The 26943-nt window shown below is 35.1% G+C and overlaps 1 long non-coding RNA gene and 1 pseudogene across 1 annotated transcript; both read right to left on the bottom strand.

Annotated features, from left to right (window-relative positions):
• Positions 1-8380: 8380 nt before the first annotated feature.
• Positions 8381-9375, bottom strand: LOC111409385 (annotated as a pseudogene).
• Positions 9376-14409: 5034 nt separating this feature from the next.
• LOC111408783 lies at positions 14410-15137 on the bottom strand. Its single transcript, XR_002705357.1, has 3 exons — positions 15007-15137; positions 14778-14918; positions 14410-14658 (listed from the first exon to the last, which is right to left on the bottom strand). It is a non-coding gene; the product is annotated as an uncharacterized LOC111408783 (long non-coding RNA).
• Between the last annotated feature and the right edge of the window lie 11806 nt (positions 15138-26943).

Genomic DNA, 26943 nt, shown 5'->3' on the forward strand with positions numbered 1-26943 from the left:
TATCAGAGCATGCATTAGAGTTCACGGGGTTTGCATTGTACATGCATACATTCTGATGTTTAGCATATCATGTATAATTGTAGGTGAGTCATGCCTCGTGATGGGAAAACTCGAAGGCTACAAGATATGTCGCCCCAGTCTCACATTGCTCCTGATAGAGATGCACAACCAATCTTGCAGTTGTGTAGGCATGGATGACCAAGATAAAGAGAGTATTTGACGTTATGGGTTGTTCAGACGATCAAAAGTTGTGTCTTGCCACCTTCTTCTTAGAGGAGGGTGCATACGATTGGTAGAAATCGGTACAGAGCACATAGCTAGACCCTTCCATCATTACTTGGACAGATTTTCGTCATATCTTTTACGATGCCCATTATCCACAGTCCTATAAAGATGCAAGGCATGAGGAATTTTTGAAACTAGTACAAGGGCAGATGACAGTTGCAGAATATCAAGTGAAATTTATTGAACTTTCAAAGTATGCCTAAGTTCTGGTAGGCAACGAAATTAATAAATGCAGACGATTTGAAAATGGGTTAAGGGAAGAAATTAGGTCAGTAGTAACAGCTGCAGGCTGGAATAAATTTGGAAAATTGGTGGAATCAGCTTTGAGAGTAGAAAAGAGCATTTCTGATAGGCCAAGTGGTAGAGAACAAACAATGTTCAGGGCAAGCGGTAGTCAGACAATGGTGAGTGCTTCTAACTATAAACTACTTCAGAGGGACAGTAGAGGATTTCGACCCGGTGTGTCCAGTTCGGGTCAATTCAAATCTCGATCACAGGGAAGTTAGGGTCCTAGATTCAATTTCAGTTCTGTATAGCAGTCATTGGTCAGTCGTACTTATACTCAGGGTTCTTCCCAAAGATAATTTACTCTAAGACAGGGCGAGAGTTTTACTAGTACTAGTCTTATTGTTAATTATGTAGAAGACCTCATCTCGTCACGTGTTTAAAGTTCAAAGGGAGCGGAGTCTGTTATCATTGTGGTCAAGGCGGACACATCAGAAGAAATTGTCCAGTTCTATCACAGGAGAGTGGCATGGTACCGAAGATATTTCCTCAGTAGAGTGCTGGCAGTACAAGACAGAATCAGACTCAAAGAGACGATTCAGTTAATAGAACAGGTGCAAACAGTGTAGCCCAGTCTAATATCGCAAGCGGTAGTGGTACAAAATCAAAAGGGCAGGCAGGACGAGCGAAGACCCAGGGCAAAGTTTTTGCTATGACTCGGCAGGCGACAGAGGAGTCACCAAATGTTATCATGGGTATGTTGTCTATTTTTGATAGAAATGCTTGTATTTTGATTAATCCTGGATTTACACATTCTTTTATGTCATTTGCATTTACTTTATATGCGAATCAAAAGCCAGAACTTTTAGGCAGTTGTCTGGTAGTGAATACACCAGTAGGAGAATCACTATTAGCAAATAATATATATCGAGATTATGGGATTAAGGTAAAAGAAAATGAGTTGAAGGCAAATTTAATACCTCTTGACATACATAATTTCGATGTTATCTTAGGTATAGACTTTTTGGCAACAAATCGAGTTTCAGTTGATTGTTTTCAAAAGGAAGTTGTGTTTAGACAGCCAGGACAACCTGAAATTATATTCAATGGACAGCGCAAAATCGTCTTGTGTGATATTTGCTATTGACGTTCGAAGATTACTCAATAAGGGCTGCCATGCATATTTGGCTCATGTAATTGATACAGATATTAGCAAACTAAAACTTGAAGATATCCTAGTGGTCAAGGACTTTCCTGATGTATTTCCAAAAGAATTATCAGGCTTCCCATCAGACAGAGATATGGAGTTCACTATAAATCTGATTTTAGGAACTGCACCTATTTCACGGGCACCCTATAGAATGGCACTAGCAGAATTGAAAGAGCTAAAGGTTCAGTTGCAAGAGTTGTTAGACAAGGGCTTCATCAGGCCTAGTATATCTCCGTGGGAGCACCAGTTTTGTTTATGAAAAAGAAAGATGGCACCATGCGACTGTGCATAGATTACAGACAATTGAACAAGATGACAATTCGCGATAAATATCTTTTGTCACGTATTGATGATCTGTTCAATTAGCTTCGCGGTGCTGCAATATTTTCAAAGATTGATTTGCATTTTGGATATCGTCAACTTAAAATCAGGGACAGTGACGTGCCAAAAACTGCTTTCAGGACAATATATGTCCATTTTGAATTTCTTGTGATGCCATTTGGGTTGACCAACGCACCAGCAGCATTTATTGATATGGTGAATAGAGTGTTTCGCTCGTATTTAGACATATTTGTGATTGTATTTATTGATGATATTTTAGTATACTCTCGAGATCATGGTGAGCACACATAGTATCTCAGAATCATCTTGCAGACTCTACGTGATGAGCAGTTGTATACTAAATTTAGTAAATGTGATTTCTGGCTTGATAAAGTTATATTTTTGGGACATGTCATATCAGTAGAAGGAATTTATGTTAACCCGCAGAAAACAGAGGCAGTGCTAAAATGGGAAATGCCCACTAATGTGACAGAAATCCGAAGTTTTTTTGGCTTAGCAGGTTATTACTGTCGTTTTGTAGAGGGATTTTCTAAAATTGCTCTTCCTTTAACCAGTTTGACTAGAAAGAATACTAAATTTGTTTGGAATGAGAATTTTGAAAGAAGTTTCCTCGAATTGAAGAATAGATTAGTGTCAGCTCCAGTTCTTACCCTTCTATCTCCCAGTGAAGAGTTTGTGATATATAGTGATGCTTCACGTCAGGGTCTTGGTTGTGTTTTGATGTAGAATGGGAAAGTTATAGTGTATGTTTCCAGGCAGTTGAAGAAACATGAACTGAGTTATCCTACACATGACTTAGAGCTAGCTGCAGTTGTCCTAGTCTTGAAAATTTGGAGACATTCCTTGTATGATGAGAGATGCCAAATACATACAGATCATAAAAGCTTAAAGTATATTTTCGATCCGAAAGAGTTAAATTTGAGGCAAAGAAGATGGTTAGAGTTGATAAAAGATTACGACTGCAAGATTGATTATCATCCAGGGAAGGCTAATATAGTTGCTGATACTCTCAGTCGAAAAATATCGAGTCCTATGACCCAGACTAATGCAGTATGTTCATCTTTGTTTGGTGAGTTCAGAGCTTCTCATGCCCAATTATCAGTTACCAGTGTAGGAACATTGTTTGCCAACTTCCAAGTAAGGCCTACTTTGATTGACATAGTTAGAGAAATTCAAACTCAAGATCCAATGTTGAGCAAATTGAAAGAGAAAGTTAGTAAAGGTAAGCATACAGATTATACCATTCGAGACGACGGGGCTTTAATTATGGAAAATAGATTATGTGTTCCAGATTATTATAAATTGAAGGGAGAAATTCTAGAAGAGACACATAGTTTAGCTTACGTGATGCATCCAGGTAGTATAAAAATGTATCGTGTACTCAAAGAACACTATTGGTGGCATGGAATGAAGAGAAAAATAGCTGAGTTTGTATCCAGATGCCTTATTTGCCAGCAAGTGAAACTAGATCGTCGAAAAACAGTATGATTGTTACAAAAGTTGCCTATTCCTGAATGGAAATAGGAACACATTACTATGGATTTTCTATTTAGACTTCCACGGACTCAGAGTGGACATGATGGTATATGGATCATTGTTGACAGATTGACGAAGACTGCTAAATTTTTACCTATTAAAGTCACTTACTCGTTAGATAAATTGGCAAAAATATATGTTGATGAGATAATCAGTTTGTATTGGACACCAGTATCTATTGTTTCAAATAGAGATTCTCGTTTCACTTCTAAATTTTGGCCCAGTTTGCAGAAAGCAATGGGTACTAAACTTCATTTCAATACAGCTTTTCATCCACAAACAGATAGTCAGTCAGAAAGAACTATTCAGACTTTGGAAGACATGTTACGAGCTTGTGTATTACAGTTTAAAGGGAATTGGGATACTCATATTCCTTTGATGGAGTTTGCTTATAATAACAGTTATCATTCGAGTATAGAAATAGCTTCTTTTGAAGCACTGTATGGTAGGAAATGCAGAATTCCAGTATGTTGGGATGAAGTTGGTGAAAGAAAGTTATTGGGTCCTGAATATGTCCAAATTACTGCTGAGAAAGTAAAAATAATTAAAGAAAAGTTAAAGACAGCCCAAGATAAACAGAAGAACTATGCAGATAGACGTAGAAGAAACCTTGAATTTGATGTTGGGGATAGAGTTTTCCTGCGATTGTCTCCATGGAAAGGTGTTATCAGATTTGGTAAACGAGGTAAATTGAGTTCGAGGTATATTGGCCCATATGAGATTGTTGAACACATCTAGGGATGGCAATTTGAACCGTCAAAATCGAAAATCGCGGTTAATCACACCAAATGGGGCGAAAAAATCGAGCCAATGGTGCAATGGAGCGGATATGATTTTGATCTTAATGAACTGGTTCGTGGTGGTACGGGTATGATATTTACGCCGTCGAACCGAAACTGAATCGATTACCCGCTAAAAAAAAAGCAAAGAAAAAAACACACAATTGAATTGATTATTGGGCTTTATACTACTTTTCTATCCAAACCAAAACAAAATCTCTCCCATTACATCTACCTAACTCAGTCGGCCAACCCACTTACCTTTAGCCCATAATAATGCATTAGTATGACAGTATATAAATGCAATCCATACACTTCACAAACCACAAACTCACGCACGGCTCCACTGCCTCCACGGTCCAAGTCGTCGTCGCCTCCGAAAATTTGTTACATTTGTTAGCCATTCTATTATTGCTGATCATGTAAAAATAGAGTTCAATATTTTTCTAGGAGTGCCAGTATTGCCAAGGATGGATGATTTTGATTTATTAACATGGTGGAAAGTAAAATTCAATAAAATATCCGACTTTACAGAAGTCTGCAAGAGATTTATTAGTCATTCCAGTATCTACTGTGACATCCAAGTCAGCGTTTAGTACAACTGGTAGATTTGTGAGTCCATATAGAAATAGGCTTCACCCGAAGACTTTAGAAGCCTTCATATGTGCTTGGGATTGACTTTGGACTGATATTCATGGTAGGATTTATTGTTTTATATTTGTTATTTATAGACTTCCTTTTATGGTTAATTTTTTCTATTGTGTAGAAAATTCTACTACTCCATCATACTCTATAGCTCATGCAACATTTAACGAGAAGGAAACTGACGAAAAGGTACATTTTTTTTAAATTTAAATCTTAGTTAAGATCATTCTGAAATAGGTAGTATCGTTGTATTCTCTACTTACATTTCTTATTTACTATATAGGAATCAACTTTGAATACTGATCTATACTAGTAAGACTTGTGGGGAAGAATGAATCAAGTAACTTCGATGCACAGCAATTAATAATGAAGAAAAAGTTTAGTATTGTTATATTTATAATATTGTTTGTTAAATTTGTATTTTGCAATTGAAAATTAGGATAATGTTTGCATTTACATTTGGAATATTGTTTGATGATGTTTGCATTGTCGGTTGGAATATTGTGTTTTTGTTTTACATTAACTTTCTTCATAAATTGTTTTATATCAATTTGACGGATGAATCTATAAAAATAATTTATTTTCGTGGTTATTAATTGAACCAAACAGTGTCGAACCGAGATACAAATCGAACTGAATCGAACCGATTTACGTGGTTATGATGCGGTTATGGTATGGTTAAAATATTGGTGGCGCGGTTATGATTTTGGCCGAACCGACCCATAACCGAACCATTGCCAACCCTAAACACATCGGTCCAGTTGCGTATCGATTGGCTTTGCCAACAGAATTGTCCAGAATTCATGATGTATTCCATGTTTCTATGCTTCATAAGTATATTCCAGATCCACCTCATGTTTTGGAATCACAACCAGTAGAGTTGAAGGAAAATCTTACATATGAAGAAGAACCAGTTCAGATATAGGACAGGAAGGAACATGTCTTGCGTAGTAAGACTATTCCTTTAGTTGAAGCTTTATGGATAAATCATGCTATAGAAGAAGTGACATGGGAAAGTGAAGAGCAGATGCGTTCTCAGTATCCACGACTTTTTCACACATGATCAATTGAATTTCGAGGACGAAGTTCTTTTAAGTGGTGAGTTTTGTAATACATTAAGTTTAAACATCAAACAAAAAAAGGGCAGGCGGTGGAACTAAAACCAATCCATTATAAACTATCCAAATCCATTATAAATAACACACAACACACTACACACACAAACGAAAACAGGTGCAGAGAAGAAGAAGAAGAAGAAGAAGAAGAAGAAGAGAGAAAAAGAGAAAGGAAAAGAGGGGGAAAAAAAGGGAAAAGAGGAAGAAAAAGAAGAGAAAAAAGGGAAAAACTTGATAACGTGTTAGGAATTAAGTGTGTTATACTATTAGGTCTGAATTTCTCAATTTTGAAAGGTAAGTAAAAGTTACTTATTGAAAGGTTATGTTTGATTTCATAATTGTTAGGTTGTTAGATTAAATTCAATTTTATTGAAGGAATTAAGTATAATAAACTATGAAATTGAGTAAAATGAAAGAAAAATTAGTTTTAGTAATTAAAGAGACTTTAGAAATCGCCTAAACGTAAAATAATTAAGTTTGGGTGTATCCTATTTAAGTAATGAAATTTCTTAAAATAGTTAATTATTGATTTAAAAATGATATCATATTTCAGACGGCGATACGGATATCGGGACAACGTACCAATCGAGTTGATTTTGGCGTACCTAGTTCTGTGAGTGGAAAAATATAAATATTTTTAAAGTATTTATAAATTAAGTATATTATTAAAGTATGTGGTGTTCGAATTCTATGGTTATTATAGAAATATCTTTTATTGTAATACATGTGAGATTTTAAAGATTGTATACAGTACATTGTGAATTGGAATATGAGGTATGATTTTGAGATCGATCAGAAAAGTACCCGTGATTATATATTTTTTCTAGTTCACTGAGGAGCCTTGGTCGTGTTCTACACTACACTGAGGGATCTTGGATCGGGGATGAAGGGGTCTCGATCGTGTACATATAGTTCACTGAAGGGCCTTGACCGTGTTCTAGAATTGATTACCAAAGGTCTTTGAGATCGATTTTCGTTCATGAAAGGGCCAAAGGCCCATGATGAAAGTTCTTAGCCCCGATGAGCAGATTATATATTTCAGTTAGAGGGTATATTTTTGGTGGATTTTTCAACGCGTTTGATGTGATGAGATTATAACATGGTTATCAGCTAATGTTATATCATGATTTTAAGATGATATTTTATGACCTTCTGTGAATATTTCACTTTTTGACTATAATTGTATGATGATGGCTTGTGAATTATCAAATGATATGAATTTGATTTTCAATAAAAATGTATAAATAAAAAAGTATATTTAATTTGAACTTCTCCATTCACTGAGCTATCAACTCATATATTTTTTCACTTTTTTCCTTATCATGCAGCAGTTGAGAATATGGACATCTTTTAGAGTTGAACCTTTATTTTGCAGTTAGAGCCATACAATTGAGTTTGTTAGTATGACTCACTTCATAGAACATGTAATAAGTATTTTGGGACACATTCATTTATAGATGTGATTTTGTATCACTTGTGGATAGTTATGGGGCTCACTATGTATTTTGTATCCATATGTATATTTCATTTTATTTCTTGATAAAGGTTGATGTTTCGGCTTATCTTTATTGTGCTTTGCTATAGTTTAGGATTTGTGTGAACTTGCTCATAGGTTGGTTAGTCCTATTTACATGGGAGATAATGTCGAAATTCTATTAGAAAAATGATGTATAAAAATTGATATATTGTACTTATAGTAGCCTTGATGGTAGGTCCGACTTTTAGTTGGTATCTATCATCGGCGCATACCACGTCCGGATCTAGTGGTGTTACACAGGGCGGGGTGTGTCACGATTATTAATATCCACACATTTGATAAGACTCATTACTCGTCTTCGCTATAAATGCTAAAAAAAACAAAAAACAAACAGAGCTTTTGCCGAGACAAAAGAAAAAGGAAATTTCTTAACGAACTTTATTAATTATATCAATTATTTTGCAATGAAAAAAAAAATTCCAGACAATAAAAAAATCAAGCTACATACAATTTCCAAACAAATAATTATGAACGAAATCTGAGAAGAGTGTGCTACATCTTCAACATGTGGTATACGATCATAGGCTACATTTGGTTGATAGGTTGAGCACCTAGCACCTTGGCATGTCTTGTGGAGGAAGCAGCATTTTAGCATCTGGAGCCTTGCCATTTCTAACAATGAATGCCATTCCCATTCCCCAACTTACATGACGCTCGAAATGGCAATGCATAAACCAAATTCCTGTGAAATATAAATTTAATTCTTTTAGTTCTTTGAAATGGTGATGAAAAATAATGATAATAACTTGAATAAAAATCTTATTCCTGGATTATTCGCTTTAAATCTAATTGCTGTCCAGCCATTTCTTAGTACGGCAGTCGTTTCCATGAGAGGAGGGTTGACAAGATTATAGTTCAAAGGGTCTTTGTCCTTGTCGAAGTTTCCAAATCCCCATCCAACTGCATAAAAGCTATATCCATGTAAGTGCATGGGATGATCTATCCCTAAAACTGTGTTTGTTCCCTGGAAAACAAGCTCGACCGTGGAATTGTAGTCAAGAACCATTACATCTGTGCCATTTTGGGGTAGCCACAGGTCTTGAGGGACAGAATCTCGAGTATAATTGAATTGAAATGGTGGTTTGTTCGGAAAGTCATCTCCGTAGACTCCTCTGATTCCCCTATAATAAGATTGAAGAATGTCGATTCTGGGTAGCTGAAAGGTTATATTATTCACGCTTGCAGCAAAACGCTGATTGAAACGTCCTTCACATGAATTATTGGCACAAAGGAGTAAATTGATGGATAGGGTGAAGAATAATTTCGTGGTTACATTTAAAGGAACCTCAACGGGATACTTCTTATTTGCTAAACTTCTGAGTTTACCAGTAAAATTAGCCGAAGCATTTGTATCAGTGAAGTTAGGGAGATTTGGAAGTATTGGTGATTCCAGTGGAGTATAATTTCCACTGTATTCAATAATAGCTGTTGTAGTTGTATTGTCATAAGTTCACGCTCTAGCATAAGCCCTCGAAGCCATGTAGCAGCGGCCAGGATTTTGGTTAGCTTCCAACTGAAAGAAATGATAAGAAGAGCTTGGTAAATCATTCCAAAGCCATATGCTTACTACATATTTATAGGAGCAATATTTACAGATTTGAAACATTCACATCCTCTAATGTAGCAAAATTACAGTAAATAATTCCTACAGATAATCCTATTGCCATGCTGGACATATGGCAGATTTGGAGCCTTCATCATTGCTAATATCAATCAACATTGCTGGTACTTTTATGAGAATTGGGAATAGGAATGAAAGGTTGCTGTCTAACACCCCCCCGCAAGCCAATGGGAAGGTCACAAACCATGAGCTTGTCCTTCAACAGTTGAAATCGAGAGGATGTTAATCCTTTTGTGAAAATGTCACCCACTTGATCCACTTAAGAGATGTACTGAATCCAAACATCACCATTTACCACCTTTTCTCTAATGAAATGAAAATCCACCTCAATATGTTTTGTACGAGCATGATAAACGGGATTGGCAGCGAGTGCAATGGCACTTTGATTATCACACCAAATGGTTGGAGGTGAAGTAAGTGGAATGTTCAAGTCTTTTAGTAACATGCGAATCCAATAAAGTTCAGCAACCACCATCGCAAGAGCTCGATATTCAGCTTCCGTACTAGATCGAGCTACAACACTTTGCTTCTTAGCACACCATGATATTAAGCAAGGGCCAAAGAAAATACCATAGCCAATAGTAGACCTTCGATCAGATGGGTCACCAGCCCAATCCGAATCACAATATGCATTTAGAGTTAGAGGACCCTTGCTGAAGTACAAACCATGTTCAACAGTGCCTTTGAGGTAATGCAAGACTCGCTTAGCAGACTTCCAATGGATATGAGTAGGGGAATGAAGATGTTGGAAGAGTTGATTGACTGAATATGCAATTTCAGGGCGAGTAAGAGTACAATACTGAAGTGCCCCGACTATTTGCCTCTAAGTTGTAGCGTCTTCAACTGGTTCATCAGTGCTAGAAGACAATTTTTCACCAGATACACAAGGAGTAGGATATGGTTTGGCCCCAATCATTCTTGATCGATGCAAAATATCTAGGATATACTTGCTTTGACGTAAATGAAGACCATGACAGTCCCGAGTAGCTTCAATTCCAAGAAAATATCCAAGATTACCTAGAGTTTTGAGTGCAAAATCTTGTTGGAGTTGCTTAGTTACTATTTGAATGAATTGGGAACATGAAGCAGTAATCAATAAGTCATCAACATAGATTAATATAAAAACATGTATCTGCCCATGGTGATAAGTAAATAAAGAGTTGTCAACTGAAGAACCTTGAAAACCAAGATCTTGTAGGCAATTTGAGAGTTTGAGGAACCAAGCTCTTGGGGCTTGCTTGAGTTCATAAAGTGCCTTTTTAAGGCGACAGACATGATGAGGTGCAGTAGGGTCAACGAATCCCTGTGGTTGTTCAATAAAAACTTCTTCTTCGAGATTTCCATGAAGGAAAGCATTGGAAACATCATATTGTAAAATGGACCAGCCAAAAGAAACAGCGAGACAAAGAACCACACGTACAATTGCTGGTTTTATTACCGGACTGAAAGTTTCGGTAAAATCGACACCATCTATTTGTTGAAAACCTTTAGCAACTAGTCTCGCCTTGTAACGATCAACACTTCCATCTGCCTTTTGCTTAATTTTGTACACCCATTTGGTACGAATGATGTTATGATCAACAGGACGAGGGACAATATCCCAAGTATCATTGGCTATTAGTGCATTATATTCTTGTTGCATAGCTTCCTGCCACTCCTGAGATAAAGCAGCTTGGGAAAAAGTAGTAGGCTCAACAATATTAAGCACACTATGATATGCAGGGCGTTCAGTTTCTGACTCATCAGAGGTTAGGTGGGTCTCGATTGTTGGAGAAAAACTAAAGTCAGGTATGTGTTCGGTGGTGTTAGATGAAGAAGTAGCTAGTAATGGTAATTCTTCTTCATGTGGTTGGTGTGACAATATATTGAGTTGAGGGTAAAAGGGTGCAAGATCAGATGAAATACCTGGCACGGTGGCATTTGAAGTAGTAGAGCAAGTAGAGGAGGTCCATCCTTTTGCTGGAAAGTTTTGTTCATTAAAGGCTACATTACGAGATATATACACTTTATTAGAGACAGGGTCTAAACATCGATAGCCTTGATGGTGAGAAGAGTATCCAATAAAAATACATTGTTTACTCCTAAAAGCTAGTTTATGACTCGTGTAGGGTCTCAATAAAGGATAACATGCACATCTAAAAGTTCTCATGAAAGAATAATCTGGGTTTTCCTCAAACAATTTTACATATGGAGATGCATTTTTCAAAACAGGTGTGGGTACTCGGTTAATGAGGTAAATGGCTGTCATGAAGGCATTGACCCAGAATTTTGTAGGTAAATGTGATTGACTTAAAAGTGAGAGTCCAACTTCCATAATGTGTCGATGCTTTCGTTCAGCCAAACCATTTTGTTGAGAGGTATATGGACATGATAGGCGTTGATGGATACCATTTTTGCGAAGAAAAGATTGGAATTGGTTTGAGAGATATTTACCACCATTATCACATTGAAATTCTTTAATTGTTGAAGAGAAACGGTTTTCAACTTGGGCCTTAAATTGCATATAACATGAGAGCACTTCGGATTTATTTTTAAGTGGGTACAACCAAGTAAATCTAGAGTAATCGTCAATGAAGATAACATAATAACGATGACCATCAGAAGATGGTGTAGGAGAGACCCAAACATCAGAATGAATAAGTTTGAGTTCTGATAACATGATACGGGAAGACTCATTGAAAGGTAATTTTTTTGCTTTTCCCAATAAACAAGATTCACAAACAGACTCAATATTAAAGGATCCAGAAATAGGCAATTCAAAATTCTTGACTACATTTTTTGTGACTTGAAAAGATGGATGACCCAATCTCGAATGCCAACCATTAAGTGTAGTCCGAACACTTAAGAGAGCAGCATGAGACCGAAATTTATTGATAGATTTTCGATCAACTTGAATAGGATAGAGACCTCCTTCACTCCGCCCTGCTAGCAACGTTCGTCCCGTGCGGTTGTCCTTAACAAGAAATTGAGAACTGGTTAGAATACAATAGCAATCATTATCTAAGCAAAGCTTATTTATTGATAAAAGGTTTACTGATGCTTGTGGACAATGAAGGACATTTTTTAAGTGTAATGGCAAAGGAGATTCCTGCAACGTGAGATTACCAGTATGCTTAATTTGTAAACAATTACCATTACCCACGGCTACTTTATCATCTCCATGATACGGCTCAGTCAAGTGAAGGTTTGAGAGATCCGTTGTGATATGTTGATTAGTGCCACTGTCTACATACCATGTGTTGTCCTCAAGAATAGAATTGGAATGAGCAGCCATAGCTGCTAGCTGTTGAGGAGGATGACGTCCCTGGTAATTGTAGTCATAGCGGTGGAAATAGTCAAGTGCCATATGACTCTTTTTCTTACAAATTTGACAAGCATAAGGGTCAAAGTCAGGTACGTTTGCCCAAGCAGGAATTTGATTTGGAATATGATTGGCAGCTTGAGGGGACTTCTTTGCCAGAGTAGGAGTTGTATTAGGATGAGCTTGTTGCCAATTCCTGTTATTTTTCTTTGGGTTCTTTCCTCCTCCAAACTTGTTTGCCATCATAGCAAAGTTGTTGTGATCATTGTGCAAATTTCTCTGCTGATTTTCAAGCAAAGCTTCAAAAGCAATTAATTCAGAGTGGAAATCATTTAATGTAATCGACTTCTCACGTTGTGCAAAATAGACATTGGATATGAAGGGAGTGAATGATGAGTTGAGTGCTCCCAGAATATGAGAGATTAAGTCCTCATCAGTCACGGGTTTTCCCACAGCGGCTAATTGGTCTGCAAGAACCTTAGCACCTTCAACAAAATCAGAACAACTTTTGCCTCCTTGCTGTAGACTTTGCAGTTGACATTTGAGTTGATTCACATTTGAGGATGAGGAAGAAGCATAACGATTTGCCACAGCAAGCCATGCTTGCCGAGCAGATTTGAGACCATGAACTAAGGACAGTATCTTCTCTGAGATCGTGGACTTCATCCACACTAATACAAATCGATTTTTTTTGTTCCATATGATAAACTTCGGATTAGAAATAGGAGCAGCAGTCCCTACAACAGGTAGGAACTCTTCTGGGCATGGTTCAGTACCATCCACAAAACCCAGAAGACCATGGATATCAAGGGCACCTTCGACTTGGGAAGACCAGTTTAAATAAGATGATGGTCCATCAAGTCTCACCGAGACAAACTGAACAAGATTGTTAGGTGGAATGAAGGTAGTAGCGGAAGACATTATTGTAGGTAGGATTAGACGTTAGCCAAATATGGCTCTGATACCATGAAAGAAATGATAAGAAGGGCTTGGTAAATCATTCCAAAGCCATATGTTTACTACATATTTATAGGAGCAATATTTACAGATTTGAAACATTCACATCCTCTAATGTAGCAAAATTACAGTAAATAATTCCTACAGATAATCCTATTGCCATGCTGGACATATGGCAGATTTGGAGCCTTCATCATTGCTAATATCAATCAACATTGCTGGTACTTTTATGAGAATTGGGAATAGGAATGAAAGGTTGCTGTCTAACACCAACAAGAAATCAATTGTTTGTCCGGGTGAAATGGCAATATAATCACTCTTTAAAGGCTTGGTATATCTTCAATCTGATCCAACTATAGTGATACTATGGTTGGAATGGAAAAGAGCATAATATTGTTCATGACTACATTAACCATTCGGAGCAAATAAGTCTTTCCATAATCCATAGTCGGCTTGAATGTATCTGCAATTATATGACACATATAGTTAACATTTCATTTTGTGTACTGAATATTTTTTCATGATTAGTCGATGTCACTGACTAGAACGTATTGCCAAAAATTTGTGAGAATTTTAATAAAATAATTGATTCATTAATCTATCAACCTGATTTGGAGCACCGAAATAGATTGCCAGGTTGGCCATTGATAAGGAAAGCATCTGAAATATTTGGGTCTCTTCCGCTTGCCATGAATTCATTAAGAACCTTTCTCTCATCACTGTACCACCACTCTCCTGAATTACAACAGCTTCAAATTTGAGTTACTTGCTATATCATCTTTATTCTTAATTGTATTAAAAAAAGAAAAAAAAGAATTAACTGGTTTTGGCATCCCATAAATACAATCACCTAGTATGATGGACACTTCTGCATGAGGCTTGGAAAATGTAGTCATTTTTCTTCTTGGGATAAATAATGAGGCCCCATGCACCGTGGCACGTGACCATTCACTGTGAGCATGCCACAATAAAGTTCCTTCCTCGTCCAATTCCAGCTTGCTTTTGTTCCTGCTCACACTCCTAAGCCAATACTCAGAAACCTCTTATCCTGACTTTCCAAAGTGGTGAGTAGATCGGACCATGGATATCGTGGCATTTTCAATATCTGCAAAATAAATAATATGAATATACTCAATTATAGTAGGGCTGCTATAATTAGGCAGAATTCTAAGTACAAAAATGTTATTTTGTCTATGATTTGCATAAAAGTACAAATGTTTATACCAGTGAATGAGTTTTCGTTTGTTCAGTTATAGACATCAGCAATGACTGTTTCTCCTTTAGTTGCGTGAATAGTTGGCCCCGGAAATTGTCCATTTATTGTCAAGATTGTCTTGTTTGTGCAAAGCCTTGCGTATGGAGCATCTCTCAAATGCAAAAATAAAGATTATTAACTTCAATAAATCTTTTTTGCGCTTTCTAAAACACTAATGCAGGCTTGCATTTTACTCACCACAAACTTATAGCGACGCTCCTGAGCATTGGCAGGCAGTACGCCACCGAGAAGAAGAAATCCTATGAAATGTAAGACGAAAACTTTCTTAATCGACTACATTATTGCTTGATTGCTTTCTATATTCTAATATCTTTTGCTTTGTGCTGTTGTTTGGATTAGCACAAGAATTTAATGTATTTATAGAGGTGGGAAAGATGATGGAACTGCTATTTAACTTACGCTCGTTCATGAGGCGATCAGAAGTTGGTCATAGTTTGCCTTCATATACCGTGCATTTGACATTTCAAACAAAAACAATTTTTCTCTATATGAAATCTTCTCTTATTTCCTTTTGTTGAGTTAGGTAGTATAATAATCTTAGTTACACGTCTCTAAAATACAAAAAAAGCAACATTTGAATAATTCGCTATTCTCCTTAACAAGTTAGGTCGAACTTTGAAGATAAAACTTCAAGGCTTAATAGAGCTCAAAAGCCTTCAAGTGAAAAAATCATCTTGTTTATAAATCATAGACCAACATTCGAATTTGTAGATTGAAATATTTTCAAACCCACGATCTTATAAGAATATGTTAAGGTAACATCTTTCATGGTTTAGATATGAAAATATTTTTGACGTAAAAGGGCTTAGATTAATTGTATTGACAAGGATAACTTTTTAAAATGAAATGAGTAAATCGATTAATGCTGTAATTATCATTTAAAGCTCGCAGTTTGGGATAATCGTTTATAGGTTTGAAATTCTCAGTTACAAAATCAAAAGTTACAGCAATGTTATTGAGACCAAGGCAAAATCCTAGGGCGGGACAAAGTCAGCTCATGATTTGGTCAATCTTTTGATCTTATTGGATAATGATGAATCCCCTAATTGAAATCAGTGTTTTAATCTGTTAAACGAATTTACAATATAAATTGGGTGAATTCAGATTTTACGAATCTGTATTTTCACGCATGCTTCTGTAAATTAACTACAAGTTAAATTATTGAAAAGTTTAAGTTAATAAAGAAAGAATATATTTATTTATTTTAATTTAAATATTCTATAAGTTGTCTCACTCAAATTCATTCCCTAACATTGGCATTACGTATAAAATTTTTATAAACAAATAATGAAGACTAAAGTTGAGGACCTTAATTTTGCTTTATATATAAATGTTGAACCACATCACTTAATAATTTAATTTGTTAGAGAGAATTTTTTATTTATTAACTTCAATCTTCAACGCATTAAATATAAGAACGTATTGAATTTGAGTATTGTGAACGGTCCAAAAGATACAAGTGGCATGATAAATAGGGAAGTCGAGCTGCCATTTAAATGGCTTCCATGATATTCAATAACTCAAATAGTCTGTAAAGTTAAAGCGTTTCTATAGAACTCTAATTATTGTTTGAAATTTGTTTGGATGGCTCCAACATCGATCCTTACTGATTAATGAGGTACGAATAGAAAAAATAAATGAATGAACATGCGATCAAAATCTCGTTATTCCAATTGAATATCACGACATTACAATTTTCCAATATCTCTTGATTCCTAAAAATATCACAAAACTAGGCATCAAAACCTCGATATGACCATTAATACTGAGAATTCGGACTCGTTGATTTGAAGTATCAAATACCGATCCAGAACTAAGTTATTACAAGTGTATAAATAGTAAAGACTAAAATACCCCAACAATAATTTTCAAATGACAACTAAAATAAAATAAAAGCAATAGATCACTTTAGTCAATCTTCATCACTTAGCCCTAGTTTGGCGTAAAAAAAATATCTAGTTAATGACAAAGTAATTTTAGCCACAGATTTCATTGGATCCACAACTTGTTAACCACATGTTTTATCAACTTTTATCAAAAATCGGCTAAAATTTTGATTTTAATCTACACAAAACAAGGTCTTAAACAGTATTCTCTGCATTGGGCAAATTATATCATACTTTGGCTACTTCTTTTTTTTTTTTTTAAGGAAAAAAAAAAAAGATTGACCTTTAAATCTTAATACGATAGCTAAGTTTATTTAACTCAAATGAGCAATTCGTTTCCCTAATGCTCAAACAAGCACATGAATTTCAAGATTAGTGTTGGATTTTAATGTAATTGACGATTCTGTGAACAAAAAGGACAAATTGAATGAGTGTAAAAGTCGAGGAGTTAGGTGCAATTTCGTATAGTTGTTTTAGGTAGGTCAGGGTTCAAGCTCGGAATAAGGAAAGAAGAGTCACCGTAATTTCGCTTGTCTCTCGCCAACACACTGCTCAAGCGACCAAAAAAAAAAAAAAAAAAACATAATGGATTTCACTAGCTTGTCGTAAGGACATTGCTCGAGTGAAGCATCGTCGCTCAATTTTTGCTGCAATGTCGTTCAAGCGACATTGCTTACTAGAAAATCCTAATTTGAGATTTTCGAGAATTTTAATAGGACCATACTATCAAAAACGTCCTTTGTATAAGTATTTGTGCTGTTTCTGTTACACCTCACTCAATTACAGTCAAAGTCAATGAATTATATAGTTAAAGTTAAAATCAAATAAGGATTTAAGTTGGAGGAATGATTTTCATAGGGTTTTGAAATTTCTAGTACTTAAGAGGGCCCGAAATTATATAAAAATAAATTTTGGGATTTAGCTTCTAGGATGATAAATAAGATGACTAAATGTTAAATTATATAAAGGTTGGGGACTTGTAGTGTAATTATAGTTATGGGGTGAAATTTGAAATACCTTAATTAAAAAAAATTAAAAAGAAAAAGAAAAGGGAAACAGTCAGGCGGTGAATTGGATTGATACAGACAAATGAGAAGGAAAACCCATTTTCATATATACAGGTGAGAGAAGCCGAGAATGGAGAGAAAGAAAGAGAAGAGAGAAAAGAGAAAGGGAAAAATAATAATAATAATAATAAAGGGAAGAAGAAGGAAAAAAAATAGAAAATTTTTGCCAACGTGTTAGGAATTATGTGGTCTACATTATTATGCTTGAATTCCTCAATTTTGAAAGGTAAGTAAAAAGTTACTTATTGTCATGTTATGTTTGATTTTATAGTTGTTAGATTGTTATATTAAATTCAATTTTATTGAAGGGGTTAAGTATAATAAACTATGAAATTGAGTAAAATAAAAGAAAAACTAGTTTTAGTGATTAAAGAGACTATAGAAATCGCTTAAACGTGAAATAATTAAATTTGGGTATTGCATATTTAATTATTGAAATTATTTAAAATAATTAATTGTTTATTTAAAAATTATATCGTATTTCAGGCAACGATACTGACATTAGAACAGCTTACCAACCGGGTTGATTTTGCGAACATAGTACTATGAGTGGAAAAATATAAATATTTTTAAAATATTTATAAATTAAGTATATTGTTAAAATAGGTGCAATTATGTGTTCGAATTATATGATTATTATAGAAATCTCTTTTATTATGATACATGTGAAATATCACAGATTATTTATGGCATATTTGTGACTTGCTATGTAAGACATGTGATATTGAGATTTGTTTGGTATGTGAGACATGCAATATTGAGATCGGCCAGAAAAGTACTCATGATTATATACTTCTTTTGGTTCACAGAGGGGCCTTGGTCGTGTTCTATCCTACACGGAGGGTCTTGACTTGACATTGGTGTTGATTGTGTACATATAGTTCACATATGGGCCTTGGCCGTATTCTAGAATTGATTATGAGAGGTCTTGAAACCGGCTTTTGTTCACGGAGGGGGCTAAAGGCCCGTAGCGAAAATTCTTAGCTCAAGGGGCGAATTATATATTTCAGTCAAATGGTACGTTTTTGGTGGATTTTTCAACACGTTTGATATGATGAGATTATAACATGGTTATCAGTTGATATTTATATCATCAATTTGAGATGATATTTTACGACCTTATGTGAATATTTCACTTTTGGTTATAATTACATGATATTATAATGTGAATTATTAAATGATATGGACTCGATTTTCGATAGAAATGTAAAATTGAAAAAGTATAACTATTTTCGAATTTCTCCACTCACTGAGCTATCAACTCATATATTTTCCCGTAATTTTCCTACAGGTGGAAATTGATTCTTTTTAGCTGGAAGAGCCTAATGATTTCCAAATGAGAGCCACACGACATTTTGAATATTATAACTCATATTGAAGAAGTACAGAGTAAATATTTTGGGCTCATCGCATTATATTTTATATAAGCATTTATTTTGTTGCATTTTTTTGAAATAACTCATTGTCAGCCTTGGTGATAGATTTGACATCTAGTCAACATCTATCATCGGTGCACGTCATGTTTCGGGTCCACTAGGGTGATTTGGAACGGGTCGTGTCAGTTTCACGAAAAACATTGGATTGATCATTGTGAGAATCACATATACTATTCCTTTATTATTCAATCCATTGATCATTGAGATTTGCAATTGAAAAACATTGGATTGATCATTGTGAGAATCACATATACTATTCCTTTATTATTCAATCCATTGATCATTGAGATTTGCAATTGAAAAACATTGGATTGATCATTGTGAGAATCACATATACTATTCCTTTATTATTCAATCCATTGATCATTGAGATTTGCAATTGAAAAACATCAAAATGCATAAATCAAACACCAAAAACCCATATTTCTAAAGTATCTGTTGAAGGTTGAAAATCAAGAAAGGAGATCGGAGTTCCAGTTGTTGGAGAACAAGGAGCTCTCGGGAATCCATAGAAGATAGACGAAATCAGAAAGCCGAAGTTGATGCAAGAGCAAGTAATCCAGGAGGACTTTGGAAATTACAATCAGGAGGTCAGAAAGTTTTTATGTTGGTCAAGTCTGGCAATATTGTAAGTTGATTCATTTATAGTGGATTCAACTGGCTTGGGTTTGGAGTTTTTAATCCCGTGAGGGGTATTCTCTATTATCAAGTATTCTATTTTATTTATCTTCCAGCAACTTATTATATTGCGGCAATTCAACATAGGGTAGACTATATTTGAATTCATCTGGACTAATTAATAAATATGATGTGTTGCAATTATTAGTTAATTTGCTTAAATTTCATGCAAACACCTATTTACCCCCTAGGTGTTAGTTAGGTTGAACTACATAACTTTCAATTAGTACTCTCAAACAAGTCACCACCTTATAGAAGCATATTAAGGGATTAGTCTCACATCGAAAATAAAAATATTAATCAACATGCAATGGCCTATACTACTCCTTTTGATAAGATTTGCCTTTTAGAATAGATCCCCAAGTTTCAATAATAGAGGAAAGTCTTTGGAATTTGTGGATACAAAAAACATGCATTGCATTGATAGGCCCTATCTAGATGCATTTATTTAACGAAATGCATGGTGTATTACATTGAAATCACTCTGATGGACATCTTGTGTTGGTATTTCGACATGCATAATGGCGGTATGGTAGTGGACATCAAATCAAGGGACTTGCCTATGGGTATAAGGTGAATTTTGGTGTCGAAATTAAAATGTATTGAGGTATTACAAGCTAGTGTGCAGGGAGCGTAATCAAGAGAACATGTATGTCTTGAAATGGTGCTGCAAATGTGAGGAAGTTTTCTTAGACATTGTATTGGAGAATGAAATATAAAGTTGCACTTGGAGGAAATTTTCTTAGACATTGTATTGGAGAATGAAATATAAAGTTGCACTTGGAAGGGAGACAAAAGGTCTGCTACGAATGCATTAAAAGAATTGGATGGCGGAGTAGGGCCAAATGTGAAGTAATAATGACATGAGATAGGTAGTCATGTAAGAAATTCGTTACCTTTAAATCATCGAATCTTCATGTTGGATCATTAAGAAATTCGAGATCTATAGCGAAAGCGTATTTGAATCAAAATGGTTAGTGAAATAATCGAATCCTACGGCTTAGTCTTCCAAATCAACACTTAGTCTCCTTTTTTCTTTGTGATGGGATGCAGAAGAGAATGAACAATACAATACTCTCTCTATCTACGTATGATTCGGGGACCATAACCATTTATGTATACTGATGCCCTTTGGTCTATTTCGGTCCATCATATAATTAGGAATCTAGGCCTGGTCTCTACACATATAGAACCCACACTTTAATTGGATGCATAGAGGCTCAAAATCGAAGCGTTATTAAATCACTTTAAATGGGCTCAACCGAATTCGATAGCTTTTTAATTTAATACACAACAATTTACACATAAGCCCACATTATCGTTTAAAATTCCTTACAATCTCCCACTTGGGCTATATGTGTCACCTTATAATTGTGCATTAAATATGACCATATGAGTACTCAGAATTTTTCTATCATTACTAAATGCGTCCCCAAATAACCCGATCCATCAATTATATCAATATTTGATCAAAGCTGCTTTCATTACTTTCATTGTAACTAAACCAATCAATGGTCACGTATATCAATATAACTGAATGACATGGATCAAGCATGGATGTATAGCATGAAAATTACATGCAATGTGATTTTAACATGCTTATTTCCAATTGGTCCAACTTAATACCTTAGTGAGATCATTTTAAACAAATTTAGAGATATTAAACCAAATAAATCTTATAACCGAAAGTATATATGCATCTAGCACAAAAATGTAAACTCCTACTGAAACTAAATATCCTCAAGAGACATTACACCCATATGAGCAGTGTGCTCATGAAAGACCTTGGGTATCAATTCTTTAGAGAGAGGATCCACAATCATAAAGTTTGTCCTGATGTGCTCTACTGACACCTGTCCATTCTGAACTCTTTTTTTAACAGTCAGGAACTTGATCTCTATATGTTTCAACTTCGTCAAGCTCCTGCTGTTATTGGAATATAACACTGCTGATTTATTGTCGCAAAATAACTTAAGCGGTCTTTCTATACTATCTATAATGTGCAACCCAGTAACAAAACGCAGTCATATTCCATGGTTTGATGCATCATAGCAGTGGATCTCCTACTAACTTGGCATCCCATGAAATTGGAATCAGAATACCGATGATCTCCAACTGATTCGATCTCCTGTATGTGAGTATATAGTCTTTTGTTCTCTGTAAATATCGTATGACCCGTTTGGCTGCTTTCTAATGATCCATTCTCGGGTCACTTTTATATCTCCTTAGTATCCCAATAATGTAGGCTATATCCGAATGCGTACAAATCTGAGCATACATCAAATCTCTATAGCTGAAGAATAACGAACCTTCTACATTTCTTTAATTTCTAAGTCATTTTGGGGTATTGACTTAAACTGAACTTGTCTCCTTTAGCCACAAGGATGTCACCTGGTTTACAATCTTACATGCCATATCTTTTAAGTACCTTTTCAATATAGTTTTTTTGTGATAATCGAAGAATACCCCGAGAACGATCTCAGTATATCTGAATTCCTAATACAAAAGAGGCTCGACAAAATCTTTCGTCTCAAAATTGTTTGCTAGAAATCTCTTGGTTTCGTACAATAAGCTTATATTGTTGCTGGCAAGCAATATGTCATCGACATATAAAACCAAAAAATGTACTTGCTCTCACTGAACTTGTGGTATATACAATATCGACCAAATTCATTTCAAAGCCAAATGAGATGATCACCTGATGAAACTTGTAATACCATTGACGAGACGCCTGTTTGAGTCCATATATGGATTTCTTTAAGTTACAAACCATTTGCTTTACATCATCTGATACGAAGTTTTCTAGTTGTATCATATAAATTATTTTTTCAATGTCACCATTGAAAAACGCTGTCTTAATATCCATCTGATGTAACTCAAGATCGAAATGCTACAAATGCCATTATAGTCCTGAAAGATCTTTCAAAGAAACCGAAGAGAAAGTCTCTTTATAATCGATGCCTTATTTCTGTGTAAAGTCCTTTGCGATAAGACGAGCTTTAAACCTCTCTATATCACCCTTCGAATCCCTCTTGATCTTAAATATCCATTTGCAACCAATGAATTTTACACTTTTAGGCAATGGATCGAGGTCTCATACGTCATTGTCCTTCATGGGCTTTATCTTTTCATTCATGGCATCGAGCCACTTTTGAGAGTTAGAACTTTTCATGGCTTGATAGAAGGTTATCGGATCATCTTCTGCTATTCCAATGTCAACTTCATGTTCTTGGAGAAATATGATGTAATCATCCGAAACTGTACTTCTCCTCTCTCCAGTGGATCTTCTTAATGGCATTGGTTCTTGAAGCTATAGAGTTTGTTCTTCTATAATAATTTGTTGACTTTGAAAAGGAGATACAACATTATCTTGATCAAGAGTTGCTTTTTGAACAATGTCAGGGATAGAAACCTGATTGTTGTCAATAGCAATTAGAGGAATTTCAGCATATTCCTCCTCAAAGACCTGTAACCCTTTCTCCCCCGCAAACTCAACATTCTCAAAGAACCGAGCATGTCCTGTCTAGAAAATTACCTTAGTTGTGGGATCATAAAACTTGTAGCCCTTGGATCTTTCAGATATCCAATAACATAGTAACTGATGGTCCTTGCGTCCAATTTCTTTTCATTTGGCTTATAGGGCCCTGCCTCAGCTGGACATCCACAAATGTGTATATACTTCAAACTAAGCTTCTTGCTGTCCAAAGCACATAAAGGGTTTTATCAGGAGCCTTAGTTGGAACTCTGTTGAGTATATACGCTACGATCTTTAATGTTTCATCCTTGAGAGATTATGGCAAGGTAGAATGACTAATCATACTCCTCACCATGTCCTTAAGTATTATGTTATGTCTTTCAGCAACACCATTCATAGTGGGCGAATCTGGCATAGTGTAATGTGGAACGATGCCGCACTCCTCTAGGAATTTAGCAATTGGTCCTGGACGTTGTTCACCTGAACCGTCATATCTACAATAGTATTCACGCCCACGGTTAGATCTGACGCTTTTAATCCTTTTGCCGAGTTGGTTCTCAAATTCAACTTTAAAATTTTTGAACACATCCAGAGATTGCGATTTTTCATGAATGAGATATATTTAGCTATATCTTGAAAAGTCGTCTATGAACGTTATAAAATATTGTTGACCATTCTAAAAATTCGTAGGGAATGGTCCACAAATATCCGTATGTATAAGTTCTAAGACGTTTGAAGTCCTATTGGTTTGAAATCTCCTTTTATTGTTTTGTTTTCCTTTTATACAATTAAAACACAAATCATAATTTGTGAAGTCAAGAGGATCGAGAATCCCGTCAGACACAAGTCTCTTAATTCTCCTCTTGGAGATATGACCTTATCTCTTGTGCTACAATGCAGCAGAATTCTCGTCAGTTAATTTTCGTTTTACACCTTGAGTACTACATGCAAAAGTTCATTAAAAGAAGCAATTCTATCAATTAAATAAAGATTATCGTAACCTAATAAAGAACCATAACCAATTAATTTTGAATCATGAAACAAACTGAATTTTCCATTCCTAAATAAACAAGAATAACCATATTTGTTCAAAGTAGAAATAGAAATCAAATTTCGTCTAAAAGATGGTACAATCAATGTTTCATCCAAATAAAATTCAGTCTTTAACAATAATCTAAATTTTCCTATTGCCTCTACTTCCACCGTTTTGCCCTCACCAACATAAATATATCTTTTACCATTACTTGATTTTGAAAACTCAAGCAACCTTACATAAACACACTGATGTGAGTTGTTGCACTAGAATCTATCCACCATGTGTATCGAGATACCAAAGTTAAATTAACCTCAGAACAAACCAAATGAAGAAGAATACCTTTCTTCACACGCCATGCATGATAATTGGTACAATTCTTCTTTTTATGACTTGCAGCTCCACAGAAGAAACAACCACCCTCAGTTTGTTCCTTTTGTTGTTTTTTTTTGTGATGCTGTATCCACAACTTCCTTATAAGTTTTTCATTTTCCTTTATACCTCATTGAAGTAAGGTTTGCCAAAAGTGTACTAGTTTCAGCATTTTCATTCTTGGCAAATCTCTTCTCAAGATCCTTAAGGAAAACTTTAGCCGTGTTTACTTCATTAGACATAGTGTCCCGAAATGGTTTTGAAATAGCACGTTTCATGACCATTAAGTTTATGCGGTTCGATCTTTCCCACTTTTCCATCTCCCTCTTGTCATCAGAGGTACTCTCATCAGTAAGTTTAGTAGGTTAGTCAACCCGTAAAGTGAGATCTAGGTCCATAACTCTGAGAACGATCAATACATTCTCTTGCCATACCTTGAAGATCGTGTCATTAAGAATTGGAATTGAGTTGATGCTAGTAGAGATATTAGCAGCATAACTTGAAAATGAATTAGAGAACAATTATTATGAATGGTTCACACGAATATCTTTAATATGCAAATAATAATAATATTCTCAAATAATGGCTAGGCCCAACACAAGAAACCTAGCACAACATCAATATCTAATTTTTGGACAGAAAGATTGACTTCTAAGTGGTACTCTTGGTGTAGCAATCAAACACTAACAATAAATATATGTCAATCAATAAACCTTTCTTTGGAGTGATTTATTGATCACACGTAAAATCAAACAATTGTCACATGTTTACCACCACAGGTGCATGTGAAATTCGGCCAAATATTGACCTTCCTTTGGGCCGATCAATATTCGCATGAATAACACACACACACACAAACACCTTTTAATATTCTAAGTTAATCAGTTTCTACAAGAGAGGTTGCTTTGACAACATGTTGCTTCAATTAACTAACTTTCGATCATTATATCTCTTAAAAGATTCCTTAGTACCAAAATTTGAGAAAGAAAACCACCAATTTTGCATATTTGATTTATTTTTAAACTTTAGGGGCCTTAAGGTTAATAATTCAACATTTTAGGGTGTAAAATTAATTAATTCAAAACTTTAGGGGCCAAAATTAATAAATTTAGAACTCTAGGGGCCAAAAATTGACCAATTCAAAACTTTAGAGATCAAATTTTGAAAATTTGAAACTTTGAGGGTCAATATGAATTAATTATAAACTTTAAGGACTTTAATTATAAAATTCAAAACTTTAATGGCCGAAATTAAATAATTTTCAAACTTTAGGGACTGAATTATTAAACCTACAACCTTGAAGGTTCAACTAGGATGGATTTTAAACCCTAGAGGCTGAAACTTAAAATTATATTTTAAAATCTGCAACCCTAACCCTAATATTAATTGCAAGGAAGGGCCTAAAATCACCAAAATTGTGACTTAGGCTCCGGCCCCCAAAATCCACCCCTAAACTTCTCTCTAGCGGCGCACACGAATCTGCAACCAAACCTAGTAGCGCGGAGAAAATCAAGTCCAAATGGCTTGATCCAATTACAAGGAATCAAAAATGAAGCCAAAATCCATAATAAAAATTGAATTCAATTGTTTCTAAATCCAATTTCATATCAACATGTGGCTGCCGAAATTAAATTTCTAAATAAATTGAATTCATTAATCATTCAAGGTGGCAGCCATAATTATATTGTTAAACAATTCATTCACAATTGAAATCCATAATATGAATGGATTCGTGGAATTGGCCATTTATTTTATTTCACAATTGAAATCGATAATATGAATGCAATTATACATTACATTCAACTGTACTAATTCACCCTTGTATGGCAGCTTTAATTGAGGATCGAATTCAATAACTTTTCAATTTTTTTTCTTCCCTAACAATTTCACAAATCTGATTTCTTACACTACACCAAAAAAGACCTTTTGCAGCGTTTTAGCGTATGTTGCGAAGGTTGATGTTGTTATTAAGGGACGAGTTTTTGTAGCATTTTTTCAACGTTGCAAAATACAGTCTTTTGCAGCGTTTAAACAACATTGCAAAAGGCAGTCTTTTGCAGCGTTGTTTCAACGTTGCAAACGACTAGCTTTTGCAACGTTTTTTCACCGTTGCCGTAGAATTCTTTTTTATATATAGTAAATTGACTTGCAAAATTGAAAATAACAC

The sequence above is a fragment of the Olea europaea genome, chromosome 14 (assembly GCF_002742605.1).
Source record: "Olea europaea var. sylvestris chromosome 14, O_europaea_v1, whole genome shotgun sequence".
NCBI classification, from domain to species: Eukaryota; Viridiplantae; Streptophyta; class Magnoliopsida; order Lamiales; family Oleaceae; genus Olea; species Olea europaea.